The sequence below is a fragment of the Pan paniscus genome, chromosome 15 (genome assembly GCF_029289425.2).
Source record: "Pan paniscus chromosome 15, NHGRI_mPanPan1-v2.0_pri, whole genome shotgun sequence".
In the NCBI taxonomy this organism is placed as follows: domain Eukaryota; kingdom Metazoa; phylum Chordata; class Mammalia; order Primates; family Hominidae; genus Pan; species Pan paniscus.
In genome coordinates this window covers 39,507,277-39,526,036 of record NC_073264.2, presented here as the reverse complement: position 1 = coordinate 39,526,036, position 18,760 = coordinate 39,507,277, and the positions used below count along the sequence as shown (strand labels likewise).

Sequence of the window (18,760 nt, the reverse complement as noted above, 5' to 3'; positions counted from 1 at the left end):
TATGTGTTTTATTTTATGGAAGTAAAATTCAGACTGCAGTAGAAAAGATTTATTTCCAGCTATTTGCCCCATTTCTTAGTTAAAAGGAAGTGGAAATTAATATCAGAATTCCACTATGTATGAGTAATGTGTGTTTTTAATTGTAACTTAGTAATTTACTTATTAATTTAGCAAATACTTAGGGAATGCCCACTGGGTGGCAGGCACTGTTCTAGGCACAATAGATACAATGACAAATTAGATTAATTTTCTGTGGAATTCTAGTAGGGCAGAAAGACAGTAAACAAGTACAGGTACTGTAATCTCATTTCGTGATAAGTTCTAAGAAGATAAGTGGGGGTGAGAGGATACAGAGTGCTGGAGGGGTGGGTGCACTTGGTATAGATTAGATGGAAAGGGAAGGAAAGAAGATGTTTGAGCAGTTATGAATAAGGTGAAAGTAAAAGGGCACATGTCTGATGAAGGTTGTTCCAGTCAAAGGCAACAGCGCACATAAACCATGGGGATTCTGCAGATGTAGGTGTTGGCATGCTAAAGCTACACATTCCCAATTTTAACTTACTTTCTACAGTCATAATTTAGAGAACATCTCTAGGTGTAAATAATTAATTATTTATTTTGATCAGCACCTCATATAGAGAATACATGAAGATCCTGTTCTTTCCCGCTTCTAGCCACATCCTTCCCGGCAAGGGAAAGAGTTCCTGCAGCCAACAAGTGCCCAGTCTGAGCCTGCAAGCCACATCTAGCCCATATGCTAGATCACAATCTTCTAGACTCCATGACTCCCTGCCCAGAGGCTCCAAACCCACTTCCAGGGAAGTGTGAGCCAAATACATGGCCAAGAAGAGGCTCAGAGCTGACTAGGAGAGGATGTGGCAGATGAGGAATGAGCTTGGCCATAGGGGTTCAGGTATCTGTCCTAATGTACATGAGCCTATTCACTGGGCAGGACAAAGCCAGGAATGGAAGTTGAAGTAGGACAGGCTACTGGTGGGGGCAAGTTCCAGGGTAGAGCTTGTGAAGAGGGCTAGGAGTCTAAATTGGACTCTGTCTTTCCAGGTCATAATGAAGAGAGATGATAGGCTATATTTTATTTAACGGACTCTGAGCTTGATTGATAACTTTCAAGGTAAGCAAACATGCACACCAAACAAAACAGTTGGGCCTTTGGAAGAACTTGAAGCACAGATGTATAACCCAAGCCATCAAGAAGATGGAGAGAGGATGCCACACCACTCACTTTATTCTTTTCTGACTATCCCCTTGGCCTTTTTCATTCCAAAATAAAATTTTGCTCTTCCCCCAGTCAAAAATAAAAATGTTATATAAATAATGATGTAAATACATACACACACATTAAATGAACATATATATGCATAGGCTTGAAAGGACAGTTACTAAGATATTAACAGTGGTTATCATCAGGTAGTTGGGTTGTGAATGCTTTCTTCTCCCTTTTGCAGAGATTTTCTAATTCTTCAGTCATAAGCATGCATTGCTTTTAAGTAAGATAAAAGCAATAAAAGCTTTTTATACCTTAAAAATGAAAAGACTCCAGGCCATAAGTGTCTGTTCTATTTAATATAACATTTGCTGATTTATTTTCTCCTCAATTATTTTTACTTTTAGAAAAACACTAATAAATTTATTCTTGAAATTAACATGTTGTGATGTAAATTAAATGGCAAACAAAACATACCCGTCAGAAGGTGGTAGAAGGAACTGGAACAGGAGCTACAGCAGTCTATTATTTTCTAGGCAGCCCCTATCATCCCATAGCTAAGTGATTCATTGAGTATGCTTGAGTCTGATATGCCTATCTTTTGGAATTGCTTTATCATTGCTATATAAGGTGATTTATTTGTGACATAAATCACAAGATAATGTTTGCGAAAGCAAAGTGTAGTCTAATACCAAACATCAGGGCTTACATCTCATATTTTCCATGACTTTAACCTTGTGCTGGTTGTTTGATCCCTCTGTGCTTCATTTTCCTGATTTGTAAAAGGAAGTAACAGTGCATCTATCTTGTAAAATTGTTAAAAGGATTAAATACATTAAAAGTGTTTAAAACAGTGTCTGGCATATAGTAAGCACTATGTAAATATTTAGCTATTATAAAATAATTTCTGAGGTGTGGGTTACAATGTAACACTGTTTTTTGAATTAGCCCCAAGACTTGAAAAATCCATTTTTGTCCCTTGTTTAAGAGCTTAATACAGTAGGTCTGACATTCACTTCTGCAGTCTAAAAAATACTGACAGTTTCTATGTGCATGATACTTACCCTTTCTTTTTCCTCCTGCCTATCCAGTTGAGTCCCACAATTCCAACACTGTGAACTATGTTCCATTCACCAGTTTTTGGTACATGACACACCCTCAGCTAAAATAACTCTAAGTTATTAATCACACCTATCTAGGTCATACTGAAGTCAATCTAGTCTACCACATGGTGAGGATTCATACTAATCACTGAACTCATTGACTCAAATAACCCAAATGTTTGAATGTTACATATGCACAGTCTAAGTTGAACTTAACTTTTATTTTGTCTCAATTTCCAGTGAGGCTCCAGGCTCCCAACCTGATGACTGCAATTGGGAAATGTATCCACTTTCTAAAGAGAGGTGCTAGTCCACCCCCTTAGCCCATTGCCTACCTCCATATATGAGAGTAGAAAGGAAGTTGATAGTGATTAATTCCTTAGAGACAGTTCTCACAGTGCTGTGCATTTTTCTTCCCACAAAAGATGGAAAGTGGGTGCTTACCCCATCAGTAAACTGTGGAGGCTTCTATAAGACCACTTAAAGAGCTTGGTAGTATCCCTGAACATTTGACAAGACACAGAGACTGATGTCTGATTCTTACCTGGAAAACTTAAAGGTGAACAAGCGGCCCAGTGGGAATTGCTTCAGGTGGTAGAGTGAAGAGAAAAGGCTATGGAGGGGGGTGCAAAACGCTGGTTCCCACTGAAAGTGGAGCAGAGGTGGTGTTTCTCAGGCACTGGCATGGACAGTATGGCAGGCAGGCAGGTGGGAGCCCCGTGATGGGCCTGCTCTCCACCCCAGGATGAGAGGACGCTCAGCGGGAAGTTCGTGAAGCACAACAATCAGTAGCTGAGTGGGGAATGCAGCCAGCTGCCCAAGGATATTGGGCACGCCATCGAAGGGCACAATGGGTGGTCTCCAGCAACAGAGTGGGCGATGCTGAAGAACCCACTGAAGAATTTCAAAAGAGAAAGAAGCACTCACAGAGAGCACAATGCATGATTATAACTGCACCGCTCAAGGAAGATGTTGGCTGTCCCCAAATGATTTTCCCTCTCCCCTGCAGGAACCAAAGACAGAGAAAGGGGTGAGGGAGGTAGAGTAAAAAAATACTGCAAAGACATGACAAAGAATTAACCACTTCCCTCTTCCCTACTGCAGGATCCAAGCATAGGTCGTGCTGGAGCTGGTACAGGGACAAAGAGATTTAAGTTCAATGAGAAATGAAAGTTTCAATTTAAAAAGGATTTTTAAAATAATGTCTGAAAATAAGACTGTTAATGTCTGAAAGTGAACAAAAAAAGCTGTGGGATCTGTGTGTACTAAGTACTTTCCATTTACGGTTTCAGCATATTTAACCCTTCCAACTACACTATGAGGAAGTTTCTATTTACTACTCTCATTTTGCAGATGAAGAAACCAAGGCACAGAGAGGTTAAATAACTGGCTCAAAGTCACACAGTCAGAGCTCGAATTTGACTCTAACAATCTACCCTAAGGCCTGTGCTCTTAAACATCATGCCACACTGCTGTGGTCTTATCTCTTACTAAACTCAATTCAATTAAAGTGTGGTTTTGAGACCACAAAATTACATAAATAGCAAATTTAAGTCATTTTTATGTTTTATGCATTCCTCAGTGAATCCAATAATTGCCTCAGTCTTCTCCTCTATTCATGTTGCCTAATTATTTAAAAGTAACTAGACCTCATCAGAAATTTGGAGTGACATGTTTTGAAAAAATTTAACCTTAAAAAATGTTATTATAAAAGTATTAAGATTGATGAGCCATTGGTATTTTGGTACCAAAGAAAATGCATTTTCTGTTAACAACTGACCACCATTTCCCAATTCCAAACATGTGACGATCAGTACTGCAGGCAGCTTTGTGCTATCTTCTGCATGAGTATTTCTCTGTAGTTTTTTCCTACACCATTCCTGTGGTCTTGTCATGCCTCATCTTTGCCCCACCTCAGGAAAATGGGTATCCAAGTGGTGGGTCAGCAGAGCCGCTAGGTAGAGGATAAACGAGCAATAGCTGCTTTGAAGTGATTTGTATTGATGCCACAAAATCCCAGCCAAAATGTATTCCCAGGAAAGGAAGAGGGATTGCTGCTGAAACAAAATCAATTAAAATAAAATTTCCCCTTCCCTAGAGCAAGTGTGTGCACATTTCAACTGGTTTAGGGACTTTGCACTTGGACTTTTGTTGATTTGACTGACAGTTTTAACAGATGAGAATACACAGATGGCAGATTCACTCATGCGGGGGAACATTCTTTCCTAATTGAAACATTATGCCTCTCTTCACTAAACAATTAAGTAAGAAATTAGCATGTTTAGTCCATTAAAATGCCTTAACTTAATAGAGGATAATGACACACAAGAAAAACTTGTAAAACTCAATATTCACACCTGCACATAAGACTAGAGTAAACCAAAACTATTCTACTTTAGTTTTAGAATCTTTTTGATGGCAAGCTTTTAAATGAAATTGCATTTTTTCCCCTCTGAACTTTGAGATTAATAGGTCTTATTTTTCACACATATGAAATTTTTAGCATTTTTTTTTTTTTTTTTTGGAAAATTCTATTCAGTTTTACTTGTGAAAACACATGCTCTGAAAATCCACCAGGGGGAGATTTTAACATTGAGAACTTTGATAGGGAAAGTTTCAGATTTTATACAGTTGTATGTCAGTTGACAGCTGGAACAACTTAAATTTTGAACTAAGCCTTGATTATAAGGTTTACATCTTGATAAAGCTACCCAAGATATTCCAGCTATATTAAAACCTGGACTGAGTGGCTAGGGAGAACTGATGAAATATTACTCAGGCTTGTCAGAGAATGCATGTGGAGGCTGTGTGTTTGGGGAAGGAGGGGGATTTGGGTGTGAACAGGATGAGACCTTGTGTCTCTAGGGGTTGAACCAGATGAAAGAGTAATCTCTGGCCATTGCCACTGTGTACACTGTTAGTAATTTCTGGTTTCCACTGATGCATAAAAGCTTGATTTGGTTCCTTGGGGAGGCTTTGAGTCTTAGAATACCACTGAAATTCTCTGTAACATGATGAAAGAAATGAAAAATATATATGAGGGATATTTTTTAGATGACTTGCCTTATTTGAGGAGGCATGGCACTTTTTCAGAAATCTTCAGATAACCATCACCACTGTGGTCCAAGCAATAACAACTTGATGTCATCGAAATTCCAATAAAATTTAAAATAGATAATCTCTATAAAGCATCCTGTGTTAGGATTTGACATGTGATGTCTTTTCCAAAGCTTGACTAACATGTTAACAAGGGAAGGTTTTTTTCTACTGTCAGCAAAACACCTGTAGTTTTGTAGAGTCTTTTCCCCTAAAACTGAGAAATAGGATAAAAGAGTCATTGGTGCTGATTCTAGCGCAACCACTCCCCTTTCAGCAACTTACTATTTTGAGAGGTGATTTTCTACATACAAATGATGTTGTCCTTTCTGCCAATAAGTGAATTTTTTCATCCTCTTGGGTCATATACTTATATCATTTTCCCCATATTGTATAGTATCCTTTAACATATTATGTAAGGATGTTTTTTTAATGCGCGTCCGTGTGAAGAGACCACCAAACAGGCTTTGCGTGAGCAAAAAAGCTTTTAATCACCTGGGTGCAGGCGTGCTGAGTCCGAAAAGAGAGTTAGCGAAGGGAGATAAGGGTGGGGCCATTTTATAGGATTTGGGTAGGTAAAGGAAAATTACAGTCAAAGGGGGTTTGTTCTCTGGTGGGCTGGAGTGGCGGTCGCAAGGTGCTCAGTGGGGGTGCTTTTTGAGCCAGGATGAGCCAGGAAAAGGACTTTCACAAGGTAATGTCATCACTTAAGGCAAGGACCGGCCATTTACACTTCTTTTGTGGTGGAATGTCATCAGTTAAGGTGGGGCAGGGCATATTCACTTCTTTTGTGATTCTTCAGTTACTTCAGTCCATCTGGGCGTATACGTGCAAGTCACAGGGGATGCGATGGCTTGGCTTGGGCTCAGAGGCCTGACATTCCTGCCTTCTTATATTAATAAGAAAAATAAAACAAAATAGCGTTGAAGTGTTGGGGCGGCGAAAATTTTTGGGGGGTGGTATGGAGAGAGAATGGGCAATGTTTCTTAGGGCTGCTTCAAGCGGGATTAGGGGCGGCGTGGGAACCTAGAGTGGGAGAGATTAAGCTGAAGGGAGGTCTTGTGGTAAGGGGTGATATTGTGGGGATATTATAAGAAACATTTGTCCTATAGAATGATTGGTGATGGACTGCATACACTTTTGGATGAATTGGGAAACTAAATGGAATAACAAAAGGAGAAAAACAGGTATAAAAGGTCTAAGAATTGGGACGACTCAGGATATCTGATTAGAGAGTGCCTAAGGAGATTCAGCATAGTCCTGCCAGCAAAGATTATTTATTTATTTCAAGAGTTAAGAGTGGCAGTTTGGGGATAGCACCAGGAGATATCAGCTGTGATGGCTTGGAAAAACAGTGTAAACCGGCAGTGTAAACAAGAGCAGGGCATGTATGAGTAGTTGAGAACGGTGAATAGGAGTATGACTAGACAGAAGATAGCAGGGATGACAAGTTTTTTGGGGGCACAGTCTAAGTTGGTCTGGTGTCTGGAATGAGACTGGGGCCTAATAAAAAGGAGTGTCTATACAGGAGCTTAAATGGGCTGTACCCTGTAGCATTCCGAGGACAGGCCTGGATTCTGAGAAGGGAAAGTAGTAAAAGTATTGTCCAGTCCTTTTTAAGTTGGTGGCTGAGCTTGGTGAGGTGTGTTTTTAAAAGACCTTTAGTCCATTCTACTTTTCTTGAAGACGGAGGACCGTAAGGGATATAAAGGTTTCACTGAATACTAAGAGCCTGAAAAACTGCTTGGCTCATTTGACTAATAAAAGCTCATCTGTTATCAGACTGTATTGAGGTGGGAAGGCTAAACTGAGGAATTACGTCTGACAGAAGGGAAGAAATGACTGCGGTGGCCTTCTCAGACCCTGTAGGAAAGGCCTCTACCTATCCAGTGAAAGTATCTACCTAGACTAAGAGGTATTTTAGTTATCTGACTCAGGGCATGTTGAGTAAAGCTAATTTGCCAGTCCTGGGTGGGGCAAATCCTCGAGCTTAATGTGTAGGGAAGGGAAGGGGCCTGAATAATCCCTGAGGAGTAGTAGAATAGCAGATGGAACACTGAGAAGTTATTTCCTTGAGGATAGATTTCCACGATGGAAAGGAAATGAGAGGTTCTAAGAGGCGGGCTAGTGTCTTGTACTATAGCATAACCTGCCTTTGCTGGTGTGTGGCGATTAGGCCTGGTGGAACCGCCATCAATAAATCAAGCGTGATCAGGGTGAGGAACAGGAAAGAAGGAAATTTAGGGAAATGGTGTGAATGTCAGGTGGATCAGAGGGATACAGTCATGGGGGTCAGGTGTGGTATCAGGAATAATGTGGGAGGCCGGACTGAAGTCCAGGCCAGGAACAACGGTAATTGTGGGAGACTCAACAAAGAGTGAGTATAGCTGAAGGAGCCGGGAAGCAGAAAGTATATGCGTCAGGTATGAGGAAGAAGATAGATTTTGGAAGTTATGAGAACTGTAGAGAGTGAGTTGAGCATAGTTTGTGATTTTGAGGGCCTCTAAAAGTATTAAAGCAGCGGCAGCTGCTGCACGCAGACATGAGGGCTACGCTAAAACAGTAAGGTAAAGTTGTTTGGACAGAAAGGCTACAGGGTGCGGTCCTGGCTCTTGTGTAAGAATTCTGACCGCACTAACCATGCCTAGGAAGGAAAGGAGTTGTTTTGTAGAAGGTGTTGGGGTTTGAGAGATCAGTCGGACACGATTGGCAGGGAGAGCACGTGTGTTTTTATGAGAATTATGCCGAGATGGGTAACAGATGAGGAAGAAATTTGGGCTTGATTGAAGTAATGGGGGCTGTCTGTGAAGCTTTGCGGCAGTACAGCCTAGGTAATTTGCTGAGCTTGATGGGTGTCAGGGTCAGGCCAAGTGAAAGCGAAGAGAGGCTGGGATTAAGGGTAAAAAGGAATAGTAAAGAAAGCATGTTTGAGATCTAGAACAGAATAATGGGTTGTAGAGGCAGGTATTGAGGATAGGAGAGTATATGGGTTTGGCACCACGAGGTGGATAGGCAAAACAATTTGGTTGATAAGGCGCAGATCCTGAACTAACTTGTAAGGCTTGTCTGGTTTTAGGACAGGTAAAATGGGGGAATTGTAAGGAGAGTTTATAGGCTTTAAAAGGCCATGCTGTAGCAGGTGAGTGATAACAGGCTTTAATCTTTTTAAAGCGTGCTGTGGGATGGGATATTGGCATTGAGTGGGGTAAGGGTGATTAGGCTTTAATGAGATGGTAAGGGGTGCATGATCGGTCGCCAAGGAGGGAGTAGAGGTATCTTATACTTGTGGGTTAAGGTGGGGGGATACAAGAGGAGGACACAAAGGAGGCTTTGGATTGGGAAGAAGGGTGGCAATGAGATATAGCTGTAGTCCAGGAATAATCAGGGAAGCAGATAATTTAGTTAAAGTGTCTCAGCCTAATAAGGGAACTGGGCAGGTGGGGATAACTAAAAAGGAGTGCTTAAAAGAGTATTGTCTAAGTCGGCACCAGAGTTGGGGAGTTTTAAGAGGTTTAGAAGCCTGGCCGTCAATATCTACAACAGTTATGGAGGCAAGGGAAACAGGCCCTTGAAAAGAAGGTAATGTGGAGTGGGGAGCCTCCGTATTGATTAAGAAGGGGATGGGCTTACTTTCCACTGTGAGAGTTACCTGAAGCTCGGCGTCTGTGATGGTCTAGGGGGCTTCCGAGGCGATCGGGCAGTGTCAGTCTTCAGCCGCTAAGCCGAGAAGATCTGGGAAGGAGTCAGTCAGAGAGCCTTGGGCCAGAGTTCCAGGGGCTCTGGGAGTGGTTGCCAGGTGAGTTGAACAGTCTGATTTTCAGTGGGGTCCCACACAGATGGGACGTGGCTTAGGAGGAATCCTGGGCTGCGGGCATTCCTTCGCCCAGTGGCCAGATTTCCAGCATGTGTAGCAAGCTCCTGTGGGAGGAGGTTCTGGAGGAACGCCTGGCCGCTGCGGTTCAGGCGTTTGGAAGTTCTTGTGTGCTGGAGATGTGGCTGGGGTTTGTCTCACAGTGAAGTCAAGGAATTGCAACTTTTTTCTATTAATGTACACCTTGAAGGTGAGGTTAATTAAATCCTGTTGTGGGGTTTGAGGGCCGGAATTTAATTTTTGGAGTTTTATTTAATATCAGGAGCAGATTGGGTAATAAAATATATTTTGAGAATAAGACGGCCTTTTGACCTTTTAGGGTCTAGGGCTGTAAAGTGTCTCAGGGTTGCTGCCAAACAAGTCGTGAACTGGGCTGGATTTTTATATTTGATGAAAAAGAGCCTAAAAACGCTATCTGATTTGGGATGAAGAAAAAGGAGCATTAACCTTGACTATGCCTTTAGCTCCAGCCACCTTTTTAAGAGTAAATTGCTGGGCAGGAGGGGGAGGGCTAGTCATGGAACGAAACTGTAAGCCGGACCAGGTGTGAGGAGGGGAGGTGATAAAAAGATTATAGGGTGGAGGAGCAGAGGCTGAGGAAGAATTGGGACCTAGCTCGGCCTGGTGAGGAGCAGCCTGGGGAGGAAGGGAGAGGTCATATGGGTCTGTAGAAAAGGAAGATTAGAAAGACTCAGCAACGCTTGGGGTTGGTACTGAGGGGACAGGTGGGAGGGAAAGAAGGAAGATTTGGGACGAGTTGCACTGGGCACAGAGACTAGGAAGGGACTGATGTATAAAAGAATGCCTGGACGTCAGGCACCTAAGACTGTTTGCCTATTTTACGACAAGAATTATTTAGATCTTGCAGGATGGAAAAATTCAAAGTGCCATTTTCTGGCTATTTGGAACTACTGTCGAGTTTGTATTGAGGTCAAGCGGCATTGCAGAAGAAAATAAGGCATTTAGGTTTTAGGTCACGTGTGAGTTGAAGAGGTTTTAAGTTTTTGAGAACACAGGCCAAGGGAGTAGAAGGAGGAATGGAGGGTGGAAGATTGCCCATAGTGAAGGAAGCAAGCCTAGAGAAAAGAAAGAGTAGAGAAATGGAGGGAAGGGGTTCAGGGGTTCTTACCTTCCAGAAAAGTGGGAAAAGGGGTTGGGGCACAGAGATAAGAGGTCAGGGTGCAGAAATAAGGGATGGGGCACAGAAATAAGAGGTCAGGGCATGGAAATAAGGGATTGGGGTGCAGAGATATAAGAGGTTGGGGCGTGGAAATAAGGGATTGGGGCACAGAGATACAAGGTTGGGGTGTGGAAATAAGGGATTGGGGTGCAGAGATAAGAGGTTGGGACACGGAAATAAGGGATTGGGGCACAGAGATAAGAGGTTGGGGCGTGGAAATAAGGGATTGGGGGTTCTTGCCCCGTAGAAAAGCGGGACTTGCCACTCAGGGTGAAGGAGAAGGGGTTGAGGGGTACTTGCCCCTTCCCCAGAAAAGCAGAGAAGGGGTAGAGACAGGGAGAGAAGGGGTTGGGGTACTTGCGCCTTCCCCAGAAAAGTGGGACTTGCCGCTAAGGGTGAAGGACAAAGGCAGGCGTCCCTGCGTGGTCTGACACCTTTGAAACATGGGTGAATAATCAGAAAGGCATCCCTGTAAGGATTAAACACCAAGGGAAGGCTGCCTTCCCAGTCCATGACGGGCGCCGGAGTTTTGGGTCCACGGATAAAACGTGTCTCCTTTGTCTCTACCAGAAAATGAAAGGAATTGAAATTAAGAGAAGGGAGAGATTGAAGTGTGGCACCAAGATTGAAAGGAGAAAGAGGTTGAGGGATAGTGAGGGAGGTTGGAGAAGAGAATAAAAAGAGGCCGCTTACCGGATTTGAAATTGGTGAGATGTTTCTTGGGCTGGTTGGTCTGAGGACCTGAGGTCGTAGGTGGCTCTTTCTCACGGAGCAAAGAACAGGAGGACAGGGGATTGATCTCCCAAGGGAGGTCCCCCGATCCGAGTCACGGCACCAAATTTCATGCGCGTCCCTGTGAAGAGACCACCAAACAGGCTTTGTGTGAGCAATAAAGCTTTTAATCACCTGGGTGCAGGAGGGCTGAGTCCCAAAAGTGTCAGTGAAGGGAGATAAGGGTGGGGCTGTTTTATAGGATTTGGGTAGGTAAAGGAAAATTACAGTCAAAGGGGGTTTGTTCTCTGGCAGGCAGGAGTGGGGGTCACAAGGTGCTCAGTGGGGGTGCTTTTTGAGCCAGGATGAGCCAGGAAAAGGATTTTCACAAGGTAATGTCATCACTTAAGGCAAGGACCGGCCATTTACACTTCTTTTGTGGTGGAATGTCATCAGTTAAGGTGGGGCAGGGCATATTCACTTCTTTTGTGATTCTTCAGTTACTTCAGGCCATCTGGGCATATACGTGCAAGTCACAGGGGATGCGATGGCTTGGTTTGGGCTCAGAGGCCTGACAGTTTTCTTTTGAGATTCAAACTAATTTTTCCATCTTTTATTTTCCCCTTTCTTCCTCCCTTGCTCATGTAGACAACTGATTATTCCTTGCCTCTGTGAGGTGTGCGGTTGACTTCCTGGCTTTTTTTGTGTATAGGCTGTGAACCCAAAAGTATCTGAGACAGATCTCAGTTAACTTAGAAAGTTTATTTTGCCCAAGACAGCCTCAGGAGGTCCTGGCAACATATGTCCAAGGTTGTAGTCAGGGTACAGCTTTCTTTTATACATTTTAGGAAGACATAATACATCAATCAATACATATAACATTTACATTGGTTCAGTCTGGAAGAGTGGGACAACTTGAAGCAGGGGGCTCCCAGGTCATAGGTAGATTTTAAAAATTTCTGATTGGCAATTGGTTGAAAGGGTTGTTATCAATAGAAAGGAATGTCTGAGTTACAATAAAGGGGCTGTTGATACCATGGTTTTATTATGTAGATGAAACCCCCAGGTAGCAGGCTTCCCAGAGAATGGATTGTAAATGTTTCTTATCAGACTTAAGGCCTGTATTTATGTTAATGTTGGTTGGTTTTTCCAGAATTCCAAAAGGGAGAAAGGTATAATGAGGCATGTTCAACTCTCCACTTCACATCATGTCCTGAACTAGTTTTTCAGGTTAACTTTGGAATGCTCTTGGCTGAGAGAAGGGGTCCATGCAGATGATTGGGGGACCTTAGAATTTTATTTTTGGGTTATAAGCCTAAGCCCACTGAGAGAGTATGGTATGAGAAGAAATATTTAACTCAGAATGAAAAGAAATCCCTGGAGATATTATGGGATTGGGGCAAGGGAGAAGTTGGGGGGTCCCAAGGAGAGAGGGCATCTGTGCATTTTTTCCCTGCCAGAACTCTTAGAATATGGAAGAATATTGAAATTAATGGCCAGGGAGCCTTGATTTTAGGCTGAGAGTACCCAGTCTCTTGGTGGAAACCAGCAGAAAGGCGGTCCATGACAGCTGTCATATAGATGATACAGCTGTAATAAATGCAGACAAATAACCAATGTCCAGAAGAGTCTCTAGACACTTTGGTACTGGGTAAGAAATAAATACCCTTGAAGATTGGAGAAAACAACTCTGGAGAAAATGGAGCCCTAGGAGAGAATTTCTCCCTAACTTCAGAAAATTCATACCTTCAATGCAAGCATCAGTTCTTCCAAATAGCTCCATATTCTACCACACTTGTTCTTCTGGCCCCAGGATTCTCAAACCTCAGCCCCTTCATGACTTCAGCATTCCCTCTGCTGACTATGCCTAGGATTCATGGCTTCGGATACTTTCTTGCTAGTGCCCTCAGCTTCCTCACTTCCTTGTCCAGCAAAATCCCCAAAACAAACCAATCTACCACCACATTCTCCATTTGTAAACCCAAGCTGCTGACTGGCAGCTAGAGAAAGTTCACAACTGCATGGGATTGCTGCTACCGCAAGTCATTGTTCCTCATCTTAAATTGGGTCCATGACCTTGCCTGACCAGCCTTTGATCTGTCCCTACACAGTTATCTTTATTCCCCACAACTGCTACTTCAAATGAGTGCTACTCTTTTCAAGTACCCTACTTCATTCCAGCTCTTTCCTTAACTCACAGTGGTCAGGCATCTGATCTTGCTTCACAGAAAAAATAGAGTTCATTGATGAAGCAGAAATTTCCTCATTTTGATTCCCTGTACTCCTTAAATTTTTTAGGATCCTAACTCTCTTTCCCATCTTCCCTCTCATCTTTATAGAAAACTATTCCTTTTTAAGGTGAATTGTCTCATACTTTGCCTTGAATCTGTTAACTTCCAAACTTTTCAGGGGACTTTGTTCCCAAAGGCCCTTCCTTTTACTTTCTCTGCAATTGACTTTCCCTTTCCTTTTTTTTTTTTTTTTCCTATTTTCTTTTTCTTTTTTTTTTTTTTTAAGACAGACTCTCGCTCTGTCACCCAGGCTGGAGTGCAGTGGCACCATCTTGGCTCAATGCAAACTCTGCCTCCCGGGTACAAGTGATTCTCCTACCTCAGCCTCCCAAGTAGCTGGGATTACAGGTGTGCACCACTATGCCCAGCTAATTTTTTTAATTTTTAGTAGAAACAGTGTTTCACCATGTTTGCCAGGCTGGTGTCAAACTCCTGACCTCTAGTGATCTGCCTGCCTCAGCCTCCCAAAGTGCTAGGAATACAGGCGTGAGCTGCTGCGATGGCCTGACTTTCCCTTTCCACTCATTCTCTCTTCTTAGCAACAGCAAGTAACTCATGAGTTTTCAGTTACTGATCTTATCTATTTGGCACAATAGTGAGAACTTTATATCATCTTCTTTACTTTTTAAAAGAATATGATGCAGAACCACTACTATACCCATTTGGCAGACAAAGAAACAATTATAGAAAGATTTGTTGTTGTTGTTGTTGTTGTTGTTAACTTGACCAAGATCTCACAGCTAGTAAATGCCAGATTTCAGTTCACTTGTCTAGGTTTCATTAGGTGCAATGTACAATTACATACTAACACACACAAGTGTGTGTGTGTGTATGACTTTTTCAATGTTTTCCTTTTCATCTTTTTAAAAAACTCTTTATTGATCCTATGTGTTCTTTATTTACCACCATATTTCCTTCTTTCCATTCAGGGCCAATTGTCTGGAAAGATCAGTTAACACTTACTATCTCACTTTTTAATCATAAAACTACTCTTGCTAAGGGCATTCTGTTCCCTTTGTTGCCACATACGGTGAAAGCATTTCAGAACTTATATTATCTACTTTTAATTATCATTTTAAATGTTGAAACACTCTCTCTCTCCTTCTTAATGATCTTATCTACTGTTGTTTCCTTGACATTCTCTTACCTAATTTTCCTCTTACCCCTCAGTGTTGATGCCCCAGAGGTCAACCCTCACTTTGGCCCCTCTCCAGGTGAAATCTCATGCATTATCATAGGTGCGGCTCTACCTTTAGGCTGATGACTCATGTTCCTGTCCCAGGCCTCTCCTGAGTGCCAGCTGCATACAGGATGCCTACACTTAGATGATGTAAATTAACCCCAATTCAACATTTTGAAGACGGCATCACCATATTCTTCTCAAATCTGCTTCTTATTAACTATTAATTTATTCAATTACTATTGATTATTTAGTATATATCAGACAGTGTTCTAGGATCAAAGCAGTGAATGAAAAAGACCAAAAAAAAAAAAAATCTGCCTTATGGAATTTACATTCTAGTGGGAAATGTTGTCTATTTCTATTAGTCAGGGTTTAGTTAGAGAAATAGAACCTCTATAAATACAATGGACAAAAAATTTATTGCAGGAATAATACCTTACACAATTGTGGGAGAAGCTGAGACTATCCAGGTCAGAAAGAGGAAGCTGGAGTTTCAGAGAAAAGTAAAAAGCAGGCCTCCTAAAATAGCCTATCCAGCTGCCAGAGTGGGAATGTAAGGAGAGCTGGTAGAAATGTGTAGGGACAGCTCTTGCCTCATTTCTCCCTGTGTCTAGCCTCCAGAATCTTCAGAAAATAATGGCTGCTACTTCACTTCCACACACTTTAGCCTGAGAACATACAGAAAGTGTCCCGGCTTATTAAATTGACACAGTATGAAACCACCACCCTCTCATAAATAACATGTAGTGAATTTTGTCATTGGTATTTTAAATCTAGTCTGGAAATCTTTGTCTTTTATCATATGAGGAAGAGGAGAAGATGAGATATCAAGGATAAAAATCTTAAAAGAGGATGTGTTTTCCCATAAAGATGGAGGAATAAAGAGGTAAGAGTAGCAGCTGGAGGAGCCCTGAAAGAATGAAATGTGCTTGAGAGAGATGCAGGGTCCTCAGCATGGAGCCACATTTCAGTTATGACAAGGGGAATGGGATGAACAGTGTCCCCCAGAAATTCATGTATATCCAGAACCTCAGAATGTGACCTTATTTGAAAATATGGTCTTTGGAGATTTAATTAGCTAAGGATCTCAAGACAAAATCCACCAGAATTTAGGGAGGACTCGAAGTCCAATGACTAGTATACTCAGAGGAAAAGGAGAGGACACAGGGAGACATGCAGCCCAGAAGACCATGTGAAGATAGGGGCAGAGATTGGAATTACACTGTCACAAATCAAGGGCTACCAGGAGCCACCCAGCAGAGGCTGGAAGAGGCAAAGAAGCCTTCAGAAAGAGAATGGCCCTGAAACACCTTGAGCTCAGACTTCTGGCTTCCAGACTGTGAACGAAGAAATTCCTGTGGTTTTTAACCATGTTGCTTGTGGTATTTTTTTTATAGCAGTCATAGGAAACTAATACAAGTAAGAACATTCTGCAAACATATTGCATCCTTGTGATGAGGGTGAGGTTTTTTGTTTTGTTTGTTTGTTTTTTAAAAAATTGCATTTTTCTCTATTTTATATCAAATACCTGCTTATGCCATTTTTTAAAAATCCACTTTCTCCTTAGACTAGCCAGAGTGTATTCTGTTGTCCACACTCAGAACTGGCAATACAGAAAAGGTACCAAGTGAATAGGGGAGGGTGAGAAGGGAGAGTCTGCAAGAGGCTGTTTAATTCTTTAAATTCTTGCCATGCTAATTAAATAATGTTAGACTATGAGCTTAAAATCTACCTACTCTATCTTACTTATGCTGACATTTTCTTCCACTGTACTAAAATAACTCTACATCTTAAATTCACTGATTGCATATGCTCTGTGTAGATTAGAGAAGAAATGTCACAGAGGAAAGATAAACAGGAAAGGCCAAACAAACCAAGTGTGTCACCTCTGGAAAGGCAGTATTTCTCAGGCTCATTTATTTTCTGGGCTTTGCCAGATGACAGGGAACCAGGAGAGGCACAGAAGTATAGAACCTTAGAAAGAGAGCTGTTTTAAACCATTTAGTCCCGTCACCAAATGATTATTTGATCTTCTCTACAACATCCCTGGAAATATGTGTCCAAACTCTCCCTGAGCCTCTCTAGTGACAAAGGGCTCATTACCTCCTGAAGCAGACATTGCATTTTAGGTACTCTACTTGAGAGGAAAATTCTACAGCTGAGTTGAATCCAGTACTTTTGATAACTTCTGAATGCTGCAATCTGAGGCTACTAAGAACTACATTTGTCTTCTTGAATGATACCAATTCTCACACTTGAATCCAGCTATCATGTCCATCCATGTCTTCTTCTCAGACTTAAGGCTTCATTTCCTTCGGCTAACATGATTTCATTTATTTCCTTCACTTTCAGGTTCCTCTCCTCTGGCTGTGCTCCAATTAGTGGGACTAAATATTGTGTTAAAGCTGAAGGTCACACACTTATCTTTCCTCCATTTTTCTTAGTGACTTCTTGCAGGATTTTGTCTGTTCCACTGCCAGACATCAATGAAAGGTTCCATCAATACTTCGTCCTTTGTGCCTTCAAAGCCTTGGTCTAGTTTGTATCATATCGTGCTCCAACACATACTTAAGTTTCTGTTCCATCCCCCAATTGGACAGTGATCTAACTGAGGATAGGAATGATGTCTTTCTATCTTTGAATTCCAAGCAACAAGCACCTCTCTGTGCACATAGCAGGGTTTAATTAGAAACTATGTTAAAATATAACCATCAAAATGAATGGATCACAAAAGTTTTCCCAGGAGAGGTCCTATGACCCTGGATATATCCCACAAACTGATTAAGAAGCCAAAAATAATGCAGGGAATAAAACTGAAACTTTGGTGTGTTATGCAGTCAAGTAACCTTAAAGAATTCCATAAAAATATTATTAGAGAAAATAGGCTTTAGGGCTATAGAAGGATCAACTCAGGACAGAGGGATCCTGGATTGGATAGGGGTCTAGATTGGTGCAGATTGAGTTCTGGGCTTTTCTTCAGGATGGCACTTTTCTAACAAAAGTTACATATCCATGAGACAGGTAAGGCAATTAATTACCAGGCCAGGTGGTAACTTTGAGGAGTGAAGGTGATCTAAAGCTTGGGGATGCAGATGATTGCAACAATGAAAGGTAGTGGGTGGTGGAAAGTGATAGCATGAGATTAGAAATGGAAGGTTTTCTTAAAACAGCTAAGAGAATGGTCCAGAATGGAAATGAGGAAAATGGAGAACACCTATCCCACCTCTGCATCCAGAGGCCTGAGGAATGTGGGAAAGAAACAGTCACTATTTGAGAGGGCTCCCAGGGAAGAAGTGTTTTTAGGAAAAAGCCAGGATTAAGTCATAGTTAGAAGACATTGAGGATACAGGTGATGTGATGTATGAGGGAGCACAGTCCACAAGACCATTCTCACTTCTGAAACCAAATGCAAGTTTGGGGAGGTCCCCCAAACACACTCAGTTTCAATAATTCACTAGAAGTATACATAGAACTTACTAAAAGCTGTATAATCACAGTCATTGTTTGTTACTCTAGTTTGTATTCTAGCAAAAGAATACAGATTAAAATTAGCCAAGAAAAGAAGTACCCAGGGCAAAGTCTAGGAAAGTGCCAAACCCAGAGCTTCTAGTTGTCCTTCACCTATTGAATCATGAACAGCATTACTTTCCCAGGATTGATGTCTGGTGATATGCTGAGTATTGCCAGCCAGGAAGCTCATGGGTGTCTTGGTGTTCAGAGTTTTCGTTGGAGTTCCATCACGTAAGCACAATTGATTGCCCACATGTTAGATCTCCATTTCCAGCCCCTCAAGAGATCTAGCTTACACTATGTGACCCAAAACCCCCTCTCTAAATCACATGGTTATTTATCTATCTTATCCAAGGCCAGCAGGCAAACAAAGACAACCCTTTCAGGCATGACATTCCAAGGGTTTACAGACTGCCTCCAGAAGCCAAGGGCAAAAGCCAGCTCTCTCTTTCCTTAGGCAAGGCTACATTTTTTTAGTACATAGGGGATTGTAATGATGATTGACTTTTCACATTGCATTGTAAGTATCTGTTCATGTGTGCATCTCCTACAGTGATGGTGAGATCCTTGAGGTCAGAGTCCATGCAACA

At 41.9% G+C, this 18,760-nt stretch overlaps 1 long non-coding RNA gene across 5 annotated transcripts; it reads right to left on the bottom strand.

Moving 5' to 3' along the window:
• Positions 1–5,896: 5,896 nt before the first annotated feature.
• LOC129393804 (uncharacterized) lies at positions 5,897–11,735 on the bottom strand. 5 transcript variants are annotated; one of them, XR_008620858.2, is made up of 4 exons: positions 11,475–11,735; positions 11,169–11,328; positions 9,074–11,038; positions 5,897–6,313 (listed from the first exon to the last, which is right to left on the bottom strand). It is a non-coding gene; the product is annotated as an uncharacterized LOC129393804 (long non-coding RNA). The 5 variants fall into 5 exon arrangements; XR_008620857.2 differs by lacking the exon at positions 11,475–11,735 and having other exon boundaries at positions 11,169–11,450; XR_008620860.2 differs by lacking the exon at positions 11,475–11,735 and having other exon boundaries at positions 9,074–9,960; positions 11,169–11,450.
• Positions 11,736–18,760: the final 7,025 nt, after the last annotated feature.